This window comes from Rattus norvegicus, chromosome 7, assembly GCF_021556685.1.
Source record: "Rattus norvegicus strain SHRSP/BbbUtx chromosome 7, alternate assembly SHRSP_T2T, whole genome shotgun sequence".
NCBI classification, from domain to species: Eukaryota; Metazoa; Chordata; class Mammalia; order Rodentia; family Muridae; genus Rattus; species Rattus norvegicus.
The window spans coordinates 31,224,476-31,240,681 of NC_141540.1; the positions used below are offsets into that span (position 1 = coordinate 31,224,476).

At 44.6% G+C, this 16,206-nt stretch overlaps 1 protein-coding gene across 17 annotated transcripts in view; it reads left to right on the forward strand.

Annotated features, from left to right (window-relative positions):
• C7h12orf42 (similar to human chromosome 12 open reading frame 42) overlaps positions 1-16,206 on the forward strand; it is a 189,532-nt gene that overhangs the window by 61,259 nt on the left and 112,067 nt on the right. The window contains exon 1 of one of the 17 annotated variants that reach the window (XM_087558997.1): positions 14,702-14,772. The exons of 14 other annotated variants lie outside the window; for them this stretch is intronic. The gene's annotated coding sequence lies outside the window, so the exon portion shown is untranslated. Of the gene's footprint in view, positions 1-14,701; positions 14,773-16,206 lie in introns of those variants that run through there. 2 more of the 17 variants (XM_087558999.1, XM_087558998.1) reach the window with 2 other exon arrangements.

Consider the following 16,206-nt stretch of genomic DNA (forward strand, 5'->3'; position numbering starts at 1 on the left):
GGGCTTACCAATTCAGCAAGACCAGCTGAGGGCCTCCTCCTATCTCTGCCTTCTTAGTGCTAGGATGAGAGGTGCTTGCCAATCACACCTGGCCTTTTATGTGAGTGCTAGAACGCAAACCCAGGTTCTCACGTGTGGCAAGCCCTTTATTGAGACATCTTTCTGGCCTGAGAACTTATTTTTAAACACAGGGATTCCTGGTGGAGTTGAGAGAGCAGAAATTAAGGAATATTTTGTAAGACCTCTTTAAACTCAATGCTTTTCCTAGGAGACCTCACTCTGCTACTAAATGGAATTTGTTTCTCAGCCAGACAAGACTTAGAGAGTAAGCAACATGGACCTCACACATCCATTAGGAGGCAGAACCCGTATTAACCATCTTGCCTTCCCATACTCCGAGATCCTCTTTCCTGAAAGTCTTTTTGGTAGAAAAGTTTTGTAGTGAATTCTTTAAAAAAAACTTTTGTCTGTTTTTTTCTTTTCCTTAAAGAAGAATGACTCAGACAAACCAGTTTCAGAGCGTGTGGAGAGGGCAAGACTCCCCCTCCACTCCCTGGATTCCCTACAGCCCTGTCTTCATGTGAAATGTCTCTTGATTAAAAAGCACAGACTCTCTACGGACACTGAGCCTTTTCAGCCGGGACTGGGACTGCAGAAGTGGTTATTATGCATGGATGTGCGGCTGGAATGAGATTTCTGTGGTCTTTGACTTTAATGGCCCCGTCTAGATAATGTGGCTAACTTTGTTCTTTGTCTCAAGATGACTGGTCAATGGAGTTGTGTGGTTTTAATTTCATCTGAAGGGCAGTTGGGGAAGAGGCAATAGAGCCTACTGATTTTCTTCTCTCTCTCTTGCTTAGTTACTGGGACTGCTATTTCAATATTTTCAGGTCTTGCTAAACAGTGGGAGTGATATGAAATTGTGTTAGAAGAGGCTTTTGAGTGCAATGTTAAACCTCTAATTTAAAAGCCTATGACACAAAGGTAAACGAAGGATAAATTTTTACTTGCGCCTTAATCACCTTTCCCAAAGGACAGAGTGCGGTTCTAAGTGGAGGAAAACATATTTTCATACAAAATTGTAGGTTCCTATCTGTGATCATCTGTTACCATGACCACTGATTCAAATGCTGGAAAGACCAACGTGCGTTTAGGCAACCTAAACTTGATGTTTCTGACAGTACGGAAACTAAATATATTTTAAAAACAGACACACGCAGATCCCATTCCGTGACCCAGGTGACACAACCGCTAGGCATTGCTGTGACAACCAGAGGCCTCGCACAAAAGAATATAGCTTAGAAACTACGGCCTCAGTCAGGAACGCGGGCTGGAGGCTGCAGATCCTCATTGCTGTGGAGATGATAGTTAACAATATGGTGTTCACAGCTTCCTGCAGTGTGAATACCAGACTCACCGTTTCCACATCTTTAAACCACCAAGAAAGGGGCAGGCTACAGTTTGAGGACACAACACAGGAAATGGAAAGTGAAATTCCTAAGAGAAGCACAACAAACACCCACCAGGGGTTTATTTTATCAACCATATTAAAAAACTACTCCCCCCCCCCTCCATTGGGTAACGATACAGAAATTTGGTCTTATCTGCCTATCTAGTTGGAATTACAAACTTTTAGATTTCTTGTAGTATATCAGATGTCGCAGGTAGAAAATCAAAAGCAAATAGCTAAGAGCAAACTTCCATGGTTTTTATTTATTTTATAAGTGTATGCATGCGTCTTCATGTTTGTATACCTGCATGCGTGTTCATATGTAGGCGAACATGCATGTGGAGCTGGGGGATAACCTCTGGTGTCGTCAGAGAGACAAGATCTCTTATCGTCCTGGAGCTCACCAATTTTATCAGACCAGTCAGCCATTGAGCCCCAGGGACGTGCCTGTCTCAGCTTCCCAGAGAGCATAAGCCCATCCATGTCAACATAACCTGGATTTTTAAAACATAGATTCTGGGAATCGAATTTAGCTCCTCCTGCTTGCAAGGCAAACACTTTCTGGAGTGAATGAACCATCCCCACAGTCCCTAGCACAGTTCCCATGTTCTTAAAGCAACACAAACACAGTAGGTCTTTAGCATATAGCTATGTACAAGGAAGGTATTTGAGGGAAGTCCACAGAAACAAAAGGAGACATTTGACTGAGGTTCCTTCCCTTTGTGTTAGACGTGGACTTTACAGGTTTCTAGGAAACACATTTTCAGGAGAGTGGTTAGGTCAAATATTTTCCTCCTTCTGGTGAAATTTCCAAAGCAAATTCATTTTTTTAAAAAAAATGAGAGAAAGAAAACCAGACAAGTTTCTAAAATGAGGGTTTTTTCTAGAACATTCATTTATGTAATAAAGTAATGTGTCTGAAACACTGTTAAATCGATGGAATGTTTTCAGGGGGGAAAAAAAGACGAATAGATTCAAACAGAATTGGCCAACTGACCCATTTCTAGGGTTTGGTAATATACCTCAAGCTTTCAGCAATTAGTGGTTTTCATGGAAATGTAGGCTGTGCCCTGCAAGCAGGCAGACACTCAAGGCATGACCAGTGTTTATGTCCTTATAGTTTGTTCATAGTTCTTCCCTTCTGGGTGTTACAGGCTATTGACACAGCAAACATGACAAGTACTAAGTCAAAAGTTCCCTTCCCTACTCTCTCTGATAGGGAAGAAGACATTCTTTAAAACTATGGATTCTTGAGTTTCAATATTAGTGTACCACATCACCCATAGAAAGATTTTTGTATTGACATACGCTTTTGATAGGGTTTAGAAATTCCATCTAACCTCTAGATAGAGGGCTTCAGAAACCTTCATACACCATGAGGCTCAGTTTTAGAGATCTCATTATCATCCACATCAAGAACAAGAACATGCTACATGAAACAGGTAAGAAATATTGTAGTTGATTTCTCACTGTTTATTTTGAACAATTTTTAGTGACATGGAGACTGCTAGGGTATATGGTGCTAAATCTCAGAAGAGAACAAAGGCTGGTTCCATGTATTTGTGAATTTCTAAAGAGACACAACCTTGTGTTTTTCTTTTTATTTTTTAAATCAAATTCTGACTTCATGAATTATTTGGAGAAAAATTGAGGTCTACTTAAAATCTTATGAATTGTTAAATATAATGTTCTAAATGTATGTAGAAATAATTGGGTCTTCTGTGTGCACCAGAAATCCTGACGTTAGAGCTACAGGGATGAGATGATAGGTACTGTTAATTGTCTAAAGGGAAATAAATATTGATGAGTTTTATGCTAATGAAACTCCATTTCAATAAAAGAAGGTTGATAATGTTATAAACTTAAAAAAAAAAAGAACAAGAACATGCTGGATAAGTGGGAGACAGGGCTTTGAGGGTTGTCTCCTCCCACCATTCTTGTTGGTAGTTCTGAATATTGATGGTAGAACGTGTGGAGAGTGTGGCAGCCTGAGAGCAGCAGGAGCTGGGTGGAGCAGCTATGCCTCCATTCCTTTCCTAGTCATAGTCCCTTCCTTCTTCCTACTAGAGAGGAATTTAGCTCAGAGAGTCCCGTTTTCCCTGGTCGTCTCCTCCCACCATTCTTGTTGGTAGTTCTGAATATTGATGGTAGAACGTGTGGAGAGTGTGGCAGCCTGAGAGCAGCAGGAGCTGGGTGGAGCAGCTATGCCTCCATTCCTTTCCTAGTCATAGTCCCTTCCTTCTTCCTACTAGAGAGGAATTTAGCTCAGAGAGTCCCGTTTTCCCTAGGTCCGAAACCCATGGTATCATGTGCTTCATCGTCTCCATTTCAGTGGGGGATGAGACATTTGTAGATAGCACTGGGCCTTTTCAGAAAATTATTCCAGACCTTGGAGGACCAGATTGTCATGGATCCCAGTTTCTATTGTCTAATGTTTGACTAATGAAGTTGCCTCCATTAACTTGTGTATGTTGTGTATTATCAGACCCCTTCATGTGAACAGGGCAATTGGTGTGCAGTGAATGTACTCCACAGAAAGCACAGGAAGCCTGGGGGAGGCGGGTGTTTTAGTAGTGGAGGCTTATCTTTGAAAATGTAAAAAAAAAGAAAAAATACTGAGACTCAAGATGGCTCAGTGGGTATAGGCTTGCCGCCAAGCCTGACAACCTGAGTTTAGTGTGTAGAGCTGACACGGTAGAAAAAGATAGCTAACTCTCACATGTTATCTCTGAACTCCTTTGGCACATAAGTGCATATTTTCAGGAGTGCACACACACACACACACACACACACACACACACACACACACACACACATACACACACAATCAATGTAAAAAAAGATTAAAAAAATTGTAAATGCAAAGAGTAGATTATTCTAATCTTATGCAAACTTCTCCACAAACTTTGGGATATTCCTTGTGCCACACATTTCCATTACTCGCTCCTTCTTAAGTGCCACCATTTGTGACATGCCTTGGTAGCTTGTCCCCAAGGATGCGGAGTCCACTTCCTTAATCTTTGCATCAGGGTTAGTTTCATCAGTTACTCCAGTGATTATAAAAGGTAGTGGAAGGGATGGCTCTGGAGTGGTAATGTACTGGTTCTCAGCCAGTGCCTTGAGAGGTTTCTTATGCTTTTGGACTCCTGACCCATCATGCATGCAGACTTGAGTTGGCTTGTTGAATGCGGAAAACATGTAACTCAGTCATTCTTGTCATTTCACCCCAGGACCAGCCAGCTGTGAGGCAGATACATAAGGACATCCTACATGACCCCCAGTATCAGCACGCAGACCTGTCAGAAAAGGCCAACCACATCTAGTCTAAATCATAGGAATTTCCAGCTGATCCTTGGACCCATGAGTGGGTTGTAAAAGTTAGCGCCACCAATCTTAGACAAAGGAGATTGATGTTGGGTAAATTTCAAAATGACTTCTGGGCTGCTCCTAGCTTCTAGTGGATGGGGGAAGATTTGAGTGTCCAGTATCGACCACCATGCCCCCAAAACACTTTGAGACTGATAGAATAGTTAATGCACCTCTAAAGGCAAAGGCAGGAATCATGGCAGGACCAAGTGGGCAGACCAAATAATTACCAAGAACAGTGACTTCTGGAATAATGCAACCCAATCAAAGCTGCCTTCCTTATGGCACTGGATGAGGTTTCCTGGCAATACTCCTTGGTAAATCTTCACAGATGCTATAAAACATCCCTATGAGTATACAGACAACTGATCTACCTCCCTCTCCTAAATTATGAGGCCAGCATAATCCTTATATTGAAAGGAGTCAAAGAAAAAAAAACAAGTGATAAAAATTATAGAGCATTTTAAAGAATATTAGTTTGAGAATTTAATCCAATGTCTAGCAAAGTGACTTGCAAACACAGAGTTTATTCCAACAGTGCAATGGTGACCTGATGCTGGAAACTCAGGCTGCACACTCTGGTTTCAAAGTAAAGGGATGGTGTAGATGAAAACATTAAGGGACAAGGCCACTATCGTACAGAGCATGAATGTGAAATTCTAAGCACAAATCCACTGCCAAACTCAACACATTAAAAATATTTCAGAGAATCGAGAAGGGCTTAGCCTGAGAAAGCCAAGGAATTTGCCAAACTAAAGATAAGCTAGAAATGAAGGGAATGTGCCTTCGGGTAACCATGGTAACCATGGTGGACCGAAGCTGCCCCTTGTGAGATGGTGAAGGAAGGCATTAGAGTAAGAAAAAAAAAATACTCTTCGAAAGAAAAAGAAGAGGAGTCTCGGAAATCCACAAAGGAACTGAAGGGATACCCAGAAGAAATCCAAAACAACAGATAAAGCAAAAAGACTTAAAGACACAGAGTAAGATGAACACAGCTTCTGCTTTGATGGTCTCTGGGTGGAAGAGAGCAGACACTCCTTGCAAAGGTGAACCTGGTTTGAGACTGGCAGGCCTGGTCCAGGTTAAGCCTACAGGCTCTGCATGACTCAAATCCCATTGTAGGTGTTGGTGAGACACTGACACCTTTAAGTGGGCCCTGAGGAGGGAGAATCCCATTTATCACTCTGAAAGACCCAGGGGTCAGTGCTTGGATGCCATCTTGAAAGAGTAAAACCGATATCCAGGGAGATGGTTCAGTGGGTAAAGTACTTGCTAAGCAAGGATGAGGACTTTAGACTGGAAACCATGTAAAACCAGGCATGGTACTGCATATCTGCAGTTCCGGCACTAAGATGGGTGGGGCACACTTGGGAGAAGCCCGGAAGCTTGCAGGACAGCTAGTGTGGCCTGGGCTATGGATAATAAAAGCCCTATCTCAAAGTGCAAGGTGAAGACAAAGACATGAGGTTGTCCTCTGACCTTTCCATGTGTGTATCTGCCTTCTCTGAGATTAAAAAATTGAAAAAAAAACTCACCCCCAAACTCCCAGCTACCGTGAGGGCTTATGTTGTGTGACACTATTCCTGTGGTATAAAGTAGTATCTATTCACTCTAGACAGGGAGTGGAAAGCCCAAAGCACAGATACCACTGAAGTCCAACTTAGTGAACCCATGAATTTTATTTCAGTTCCTCACAGAGTGGAAAGGGCTCAAAGGTGTGTTACCAAAGCCAAACCCAGTATGGGTGTCAGCCATCAAAGCCGGTGTTCACTGCATAACCTGCAGGCGTCTCAAAAGGTTGAAAATGTCCTTTGCAGGTGGCTCAGTTGGTTTTAGCCTTTCCCAGGCAGTTTGGCTGGTTTGTTTCCTCTAGGCAGTTCAGATGGTGGCTACTTGTAAGCTGCCTGTCTTGTCTTGGTAGGTCTTACTACTAACAGTGCTTGGGTAGGGAGGGGCCTAATGGATCTAGTTAGTTTCAGGAACTTCCTGCAGCTGTTTTAAGTTGTTTACTTTCTGAGCTTCAGGAACTTCCCTGCAGGATGAAGTGTTTCACCTCCTTGTGAACATCTTGTGTCTTAATGAGCTTCCCTCTAAGATTTTTTTTTTTAAGGTTTTGAGTTTGAGACCCAGGGAACAGCAGCAGGTCAGGGAGCCTCAATTTATCCTGCCTCCCTCGCCCGAGAGAGCCAGTTATGAAGAGCAGGAAAATGGCTGAAGGATGAGGGGCTAGCCAGGTGGGAAAGTACACATGGACATTAGCCTCAACCTTGGTGGCCAGGAGCAGATCTCATCAATTGCAAATAAATGCAAAGTGGTGAGCTGAGGCCAGTAGGAGGGAAAACAAAACAAAACAAATCCCCAGATTCTGTCATTCATAGCTGTAGAACTCAAGAACTCTGTCATAGCCGCTTCCCGCACCCCTCTGCCCAGTAAGGTAATACGTACCCAGTCCTGAACATGAGAAGACTTGAGCAGTACTGATGTCACTGTTGTGGGATCAGACACTCTTTGTCTCAGGGACCCAGTAGTGAGGGTGGAGAACCTCCCCAGCCTTCGGTCTGCAAAGCGAAGTGTGACCAGCAGAGGTCTCTGGTTTGTAAAGAAGGAGACCTACCAAAATGTAGACAGCTCTTGGGACCTCAGATCATTCCCCCTCCTACAGCCTCAGCAACAGCATAAACCACGGAAAGACAAGGAGTCACAGGATCAGCTGATTCTGCCCTAGGCTCCATGACTGTAACCCCTGTCTCCAACTTAGCGGCTCACTGCCCTCTTTTTGGGACCCTTGCGGTTTTCCACTGCCAGTTTTTACTGGAGTCCCAGCAGGATTCTTTTAAAATTATTTTTAAAGATTACATTTCTCTTTTTAAATGATTTTTAAAGAATTATATCTCACTTATCCCCATCATACATCCACCTAATTTTGTTTACATTTTTAAAATCATCTAGCAGGGCCTCTCAGAGGACAACCATCCATTGGACTGGTCAGGGACCCCATGGTTGGATTCGGGGTAGGTTTGAAGAAGCTGAAGGGGAGGGCGACCCCATAGGAAGACCAGTAGTCTCAAGGAACCTGGACCCCAAGGTGCTGCCAGAGCCTAAGCCACCAACCAGACTGGTCCACAGCCCCCATCCCCAAGCCCCAGGGAAAGAGGAGGTCTGATGAGGGGAGGAGCACCTTCTCAGAGGCAAGGGAGAGGGGGAACTGGTAGGGAGGACTTGGGGGGGGGGTCAAGGATGGGAATGTAAATAAAATAATTAAAAAGATAAAACTGAAAAAATATTGGGCGATGTGTCTTCTTTTTTCTTAGCTTTCATTTTACTTTTTGCCCTGGAGTTATCAAAAAAAACACTACATTTAGTAATATTTTGACTTTGCCGTATTGATTTAAGAATATCCTTACATTTTTATTTTTTTTATCCTCTTTCTATATTTAATTTAAAAACCATTTCACCCTCCCCTTCTTTTTTGTTTATTTAGCATTTATTCAAGTTTTGAATTTTATTATCCAAGTGCTTTTTAATTTCACAGCATGTTCTACAGCAGTTTTCGGTGTGTGGTCATTATTAGGGGGCTGTAATTAATTTTAAGTATTTGTATACCTTCCTATGCAGAAGTTCTTACTGTTAGGACAGTTTCTTTTCTCCAATGTAATTAAAAAGAAAGCAAGGTGCAAGAAAAATTAACCAAAAAGAAAAAAAAAACAAAAAAAAAAAAACCCCAAACCAGAGACCTTTGAAAACAAAACAAAAAAAAATTAGCAATGTTGGAAATCAAAAGTTTCAATGAATTAGTCAATCAAAAAACATCCCCATAGAAAGGACAGTTATAATTAACCACAGTTTAAAAGTCAAGATTTGATTTCGTGATAAAAATTATAATTCATCCAAGAACATCAAAACCCAGAACACAAAAATGAAAACATGCTCATATGGCAGACTTATGATTATTACTGCTACTTTGACGACCGTTCTTCACGTTGCATTTGGACTTGATGCATTTCCACTCAAGTGGACGTGCTTTAGAAGACAAAGTTCCAAAGCTTGCACGTGAGGCATGTTTAAGCCACTCCTACATGAAAATAATTTTGGGAGGATTTCTGGCAGAGGTCGGGATTTGTTACAAATAAGCCATTACAGTGACTTAGTCCCCGTTGGAATAGAAGAGAAAGCTGTAAGTGTGGAACCCTGCTGTCTGGTAGACCTTGTGTTATGTCATGTGTGAGCTGTGTAGAACAGTGGCCAGCATGAGGTAAGTATGCATAAGTTGACTGCTTTGCATAGTGTTATTAATGTTACTATTGCAGATTGGTGACGAAACTCTGGGCTAATCTGTAAATAATGGTAGGATGGCTGATGACCTCGCTGAGGTCTGAGTTCTGTTCTTAGACCCAATGTTGGCCGACGAGGGTTTGAGGACAGTCACGTATGTAGTCAAGAAATGCAGGTGAAATTTAAAATGAGATAGAACTAGGGATTCCCCCCAACCCCAGTTCCACCATGCCAGATTATATAGAATGTTGGCTAAGATGTGGGATGTCCGGCGTCAGTACAAATTGGTGTACCTCTGAGCAAGTAGCTGTTCTACGCTGTATATAAACTTGTGCAAGACTTTGTGACTTATTAATTGCACCTCAAGTCTGCAAACCTTGGAATACACAAGGAGATAACATTCAAGAACACAGCCGCGTTGCTCACAAGGGTAAAAAATGCCATGCATTGGTTTTCCTGGTTGGTAAGATGGAGGGAAAAGTCTTGCCAAGCGGCCGTGAAGGTGGTGGCTGGGTGTGGGCTACGCTCATGATGGTAGAGACAACATCTCCAGGACCCTGGCTTCGGGGCTCTGCCTCAGTGTCTTTCTCCTCCTGTATAACGGAGTGTGAGACGTTGCCTGCTGCTATTTGGTTTCGGCTGCAAGATGAGCAGTGAAGCAGTTACTGTGACCAGGTATTCCATTAAGTGAATCTCTCCTGCTTAGGCGTTTGGAAAGGGAAGCTCATGCCATACACTCAGTCCGTTGTGCCCTGCAGCACCTTCTTTTTCCTCAACTCCATTTGCAAGTCCCTTCTATCCTTAGCCTATAAGCGCCTGCTAGCCTCTGTCCTATTTGATATTTTGTTCTCAGGACCCTGGGCAAAGGCCGCAATCTCATAAACACTTAGAAAAGTGTTTGCTAACATGGATGGATGGATGGATGAACGAATGAACGAATGATTAAGAAAAGAGAAACGTCAGAGGCAATTTCCCTTTAAAATAATCTGAAAAATCACATTCCTTTCCCAGTTGAAACGCCCATTACCGTCTAACTCACTCTCTCATCCCACGGCACGTGGTCTCATTTGTTAGAAAAATAATTCAGTGTCTGTTGGAATGGGAATAAAATGTTTGTGCCAGGGCCATCCAGAGAGCTACTGGCAGAATAGAGGGCAGGCTCAGATCACAGCACAAGGAGCAAGGACCCAATAAACTGGAACCCATTTGTTGGACTGAAACGGTAGTGAGAACACCTTATCCTCAGCCCTCTGAAGGTCACGGACACCCTGAGCGGCGGTCTTTCCACCTGGACAGCAGTGTTTCTTAGTGCTTGAGAATACCCTTGACCACTGACTGCCGTCCTCTGGGGCCAACCTCATCAGTCACATCTCTCTGCCTTCGTATGGAGATGGCGGCCGTGTGAACACAATCCCTATGGTTAGTGGCTAGCGGTATCTAATTGGAAAAACCTGGAGAAATTCTCAGGTATCATATTTATATTACAGAGGTTCCTAATGAACGCTCAATGAAGGACTAGCGCCAAAGCAGGATGGAGATGGACATCTTGTGGAAATTTTAGTGAGGGTAGTTTTTTGTTTTTTTTTGTTTTTTTTTTTTTTTTATGACCAGAATCACATTTTTATTTTCAAGAGAGAGTTTTATTTAAAACAGACTCAGGTTGCTGCCTTTCTCTTCAGACATCTCTGTCCCTTGATAGCCCTTCTCCTGGTTTCCCAACCGCCCACTTGAACAGCGCAGGGGACAAGACAGGAGGTGGTTGTTAGGCCTATTGAAGGATGGGGTTTGTTCCACATGTTTTCCGGGCCTCTTTCCACGTCATAGCTTCAGAGGACTTTCTCATCATGGAGTCTGGTCATTTAAGTCTGTCTGAAGCTCCCTCGCTCCCTGCTCATGGCCTCTCAGGGGTCGTTTCTATGCCGCAGCTCTGTAAAGTCTACAATGCTTGAGTTTAGAAATGAAGGACAATCGGGGATGCAGGAGGGTCAGGAGGAGGCGACGAGGTTTTGATTACGCACGGGAAACATTTCTTAAACTAACTTACCTTGAAATCACTCTTTCATTTTTCTTTTGATCAGGTTTCAGTTTGAAGGTTTAAGGTCTCTCTCCCCTGCTCTCCCTAACCTGATCTTCCCGCCCACTCCCCCCGCCCGGCCCCCTCTCCCACCCAGTTCCCTCCCTTCATCCACCTCTGAGTTTATTTTGTTTCCTCTTCTGAGAAACAGTCACGCATCCTCCTTGTTATCTGGCTTCTCTGGGTCTGTGGGTTGTAGCACGGCCGTGCTGTACTAAATGGCTAATATCTACTTACGACTGAATACATATCAATCTGGATGTCTGAGGTGTAGAGAGAGAAAAATCACAAATTTTCTGTTAGATTTGGCTATAGAGCTTGATCGAATTAAGAGTAACATTTAGCCGTGGAGCCTGGACTAACAGCTCAGCGGGCAGAGGCTCTTGCTGCCAAGTCTGACCACTTGAGTTCGCGTCTCAGGACCCGGGGTTGTCCTGTGACCTCCACACGCACGCAGAGGCAGGTGTCAATCTCCAACCCTAATAAACGAATATTTAAAAACTTCCAATTCCTTAGAGATTATCTTCAGTGACTTGTCGTGTCCTTATTACTTTACGTCGGGAGAAACTTAACATCTGCCCAGACATCTGTGACTTGAGATTGCTGAACACACTCGGACGGTAGCAACACAAGCATCACATTGTAAATCCCCTCCCCATGATTCATCCTCAACTTTAGGGTCCTTTAACACCAGTTTCTGCACAAATGGTCACAGGACAACCATCGCCACAATCAATACTTCCGCACAGCGATAATATTTCTCCAACGGACTTTGTCGCTAACTAGCTGCTTACCCAGGGACGCAGGAAGAGAGAGAGAATTCCTCGCTTCTTTTTCATTTAATAGGTGACAAGAATTATGTGAGGTGCTAGGGACACACAGTAAGGGCATCTACCTACTGTTGCAGGGAGTGTCTAACGGGGAATATAGTTGATAAAAAACTACTACACCATGTGAGCTTGACAGACAACTTGAGTTCTATCTGAGCCCTCCTAGCTGGCAGTGATTGGCTGTTATTGTTTCCATCTGTTTTCTATAAAGCCTCCATTTGCTTGAGATGCTATAAAACCATAGTTCAGATCCCTCGAACAACAGGACGTGAAATAAGAGAAAACGGTCATTGAGAGCGCGTGTGAGAGAATTCAGCTATTTCTGCTGGGCCCTTTCAGTCGGTGGGCTGAGTAGCGTGTGTCTGTATTACTACCCCTTTCTCGGGACTCTGAGCATTTTCTGTGTCGATGCTGTTATTACAGTTTCCTGTTTAAGGTAAGAGGAATGGTCACAGTCGTCTTAACAGATTAGAGCATGGCACAGGATTCGAATCCAGAATTCATAGTCTCATTCTATTTTATTCTGCCCAAGACATTAGCTAAATGTTCCATAAAGGCTCTTTATAAAGAGTTTCACACTAATGCGGCTTGGTTGGTGAAAATAACATGGGCTCTAGATTAAAAAAAAAAAAGTCTCCCCATCACTCCTTGCCCTGTGGTATTGGTCTTCTGATTCCTCTGGACCATAGTTTCCCGAGGTGGAAGGCAGAAACAGTTCCCTTATTGTGGGCATAGTAGTTGGTAGCTTTAGGTGGACACCCTACCAACATGTCTGAGGGATGTTCAGGCTAAATATTAATTCGGTGGCTGTCTCTGCACAGCCTTGGGCACGTTTTCATGTGGGTTAATTCTCATTAGATGTTTGTGTGTGTGGTGGTGGGGCAGGCATTATGTGTGTGTGGGGAGGCAAGAATTAGATATGTGTGGGGGGCAGGCAATAGATGTGGGGGGGCAGGCATTAGGTGTGTGTGGGGGGGCAGGCATTAGATGTGTGTGTGTGGGGGGCAGGCATTAGATGTGTGTGTGGGGGGCAGGCATTAGATGTGTGTGGGGGGCAGGCATTAGGTGTGTGTGTGGGGGGCAGGCATTAGATGTGTGTGGGGGGCAGGCATTGTGTGTGTGTGTGTGTGTGTGTGTGTGTTAGGGGGCAGGCATTAGATGTGTGTGTATGGGGGCAGGCATTAGGTGTGTGTGTGGGGGACAGGCATTAGGTGTGTTGGGGGGGCAGGCATTAGGTGTGTGTGTGTGTGTGTGTGTGTGTTAGGGGGCAGGCATTAGGTGTGTGTGTGGGGGGCAGGCATTAGATGTGTGTGTGGGGGGCAGGCATTAGATGTGTGTGTATGGGGGCAGGCATTAGATGTGTGTGTGGGGGGCAGGCATTAGATGTGTGTGTATGGGGGCAGGCATTAGGTGTGTGTGTATGGGGGCAGGCATTAGGTGTGTGTGTGGGGGGCAGGCATTAGATGTGTGTGGGGGGGCAGGCATTAGATGTGTGTGTGGGGGGCAGGCATTAGATGTGTGTGTGGGGGGCAGGCATTAGGTGTGGGGGGGCAGGCATTAGGTGTGGGGGGGCAGGCATTAGGTGTGTGTGTGTGGGGCAGGCATTAGGTGTGGGGGGGCAGGTATTAGGTGTGTGGGGCAGGCATTAGATGTGTGCGTATGGGGGCAGGCATTAGGCGTGGGGGGGCAGGCATTAGGTGTGTGGGGCAGGCATTAGATGTGTGTGTATGGGGGCAGGCATTAGGTGTGTGTGTATGGGGGCAGGCATTAGGTGTGTGTGGGGGGGGCAGGCATTAGATGTGTGTGTGGGGGGCAGGCATTAGATGTGTGTGTGGGGGGCAGGCATTAGATGTGTGTGTGGGGGACAGGCATTAGGTGTGGGGGGGCAGGCATTAGGTGTGGGGGGGCAGGCATTAGGTGTGTGTGTGGGGGGCAGGCATTAGGTGCGGGGGGGCAGGCATTAGGTGTGTGGGGCAGGCATTAGATGTGTGCGTATGGGGGCAGGCATTAGGCGTGGGGGGGCAGGCATTAGGTGTGTGGGGCAGGCATTAGATGTGTGTGTATGGGGGCAGGCATTAGGTGTGGGGGGGCAGGCATTAGGTGTGTGTGTGTGTGTGCGCGCATGCGCATGTGCGTGCACATAAAGGCACAGAAGCAGAAGGACAGGAGGAACCTAAAGCTATCCCTTCCAAGCCCACAGACCCCATCCAGTGTGTAGCTTATTAAGCAGGCCCCCTGCCCAGCATCCTACAGCTCCGGATGTAGGAGAAACAGGAGGTAGGTACTACAGACAGTGCAGGCTCCAATCCCATTGGAGATGTCCTCCTAGGGCTTCCTTTCGGCAGGGTGACTGGTGTGAATGAATTTCCAGGAAGGAATTGGGAGTCTTCCTCACCAGTCAAGTCAAAGTGGTGTCTGGACGGCACTCCCCTCATGTAAAACTATGGCAAAGATAAACTGTATAAACCATCATGCTAGGCACTTACTTTGAAATCCAGCTTCTGGAAATAGAATAGAATAATTGGTTTTTTTTTTTTAAGCATGGAACAACAAAGAATTCCCATCATAGGTTATTTACACATGTCCGCAGATCTCTCTGTGGGATGCAATCCTCGACTTGTTATTGAAGGGGATGCTGAGAGTTCTGACTTCATTTAGAATTTTAAGTTGTCACAGATAACCTGTTATCGCCCCCTCCCCCCAAAACTCTTTAGAATCTAGCTAGAGGCACACTTTCTGTGTTCACCTGTGGAGAAAGACGTATTTGAAATATCTGTCAGGTATGTTGCTACTCATAAAAATACGTCTAGTTTTAAGCCCCCGGAAGAGGAATCTTGCGGAGGAAGCACACGCTGCCAGGGGCATGCGGTAGACGCTCATGTTCAAGCAGAGGGGCCCAGAATGTTCCCAGAAGTTTCCTGGCACATTTAATACTAGAAGGCTGGTTTGAAAATTTCCCATTCAACTCTACTAAAGAGTTGGTGGTGGAGGGGGGGGTGGCTGGGGAAAGAAAAAAAAACCACTTATCTTAAAGATTCATGATTCAAGCGGCCAATGGAACCTGCAGTTACCATAGTGCTGGGCCCTAGATTTCCCTTTAATGTAATTAAGCCTCAAGATTTATGAATACAACAGGCCAGAACTTGATCCGTGTTCGTTTTCAATTACCGCAGTGAAAGGGCTCTATCCAGATGTCTCTATTTATAGCATTCAAGCAGGCCGGGCCAGAGGCTGGGGAGGGGGGTCCAAATTGTCAACTTGTTAATTCTTCCCAGAGGGTACTCAGCTGAGGTTCTGGCTTTGACCCTTCGACAAAAGGCTAGAGGCCCTGGGGACGAGGGCATCAATGCTTCCAGGGACAACATGGGGAGCCCCAGGGGTCACTCCCTCTGCTTTGTAGGTATTTGTGTAATAATGGGGTCCGTTCCTTATTATTATTTTTTTTTATTTCTGTTACAGTTCTGGGAACATCGAAGGGGGGAAAAACTGGCTCGAATGTAGATGTGAAAGACAAACATATATAATGAGAGCATCAGGTGTCCCCTGGCAACAGTAACCAGGATAGAATGCTACAGGGGAACACACAGTATGCAGTGACCCACATAATCGGGCCTATTTTGGGAGTATTGTTTTATTTTTCTTTTGAAGGGTGTTGTGTCTTTTTTTTTTTTTTTAATGTTCCCAGGTCTGCAATTTAGTTTTGCCAGGATTATCGGACCTGTGTGCCTTTTCTCTTGACACAGTTACAGGCTTATTTCTTTTTGGAGTAGGTTTTCAGTCCCCAGGAACCCACCTGCTAGGGAAGCCTAAAAAAAGAAAAAAATTCCCATTTTATTCTCTCTTATTTATTTATTTTTCTTTGAAAAAGATTTCTGTGCTTTCCAGGAGCACTCTACAGGTTTCTCAGACATGTGCAAAGTGTTTTCTTACGGACGTCTGCCGTGGAGATATCATTTTAAAAGGAAAAATCCCAAACAAAAGACTTGGAAAGAAGAGCCCAGCGGGGGACGCAGACCCACTAATGAAACGGACCTCATCCAGTAAAAAGCCCCAAATCCTGCCCACGCTTTTCCTTGGTGGCTCTCGTCCATCATTTCGATTTTTTTTTTTCCCTAACTCACAGCCCTGAGTCGTCACCTTGTAAACAGGAGTGAAGTTGGAGATCCTGTTTGTGGAGCAATAGTCGGCTCTTATATTAACATGTGGCTCAGGCA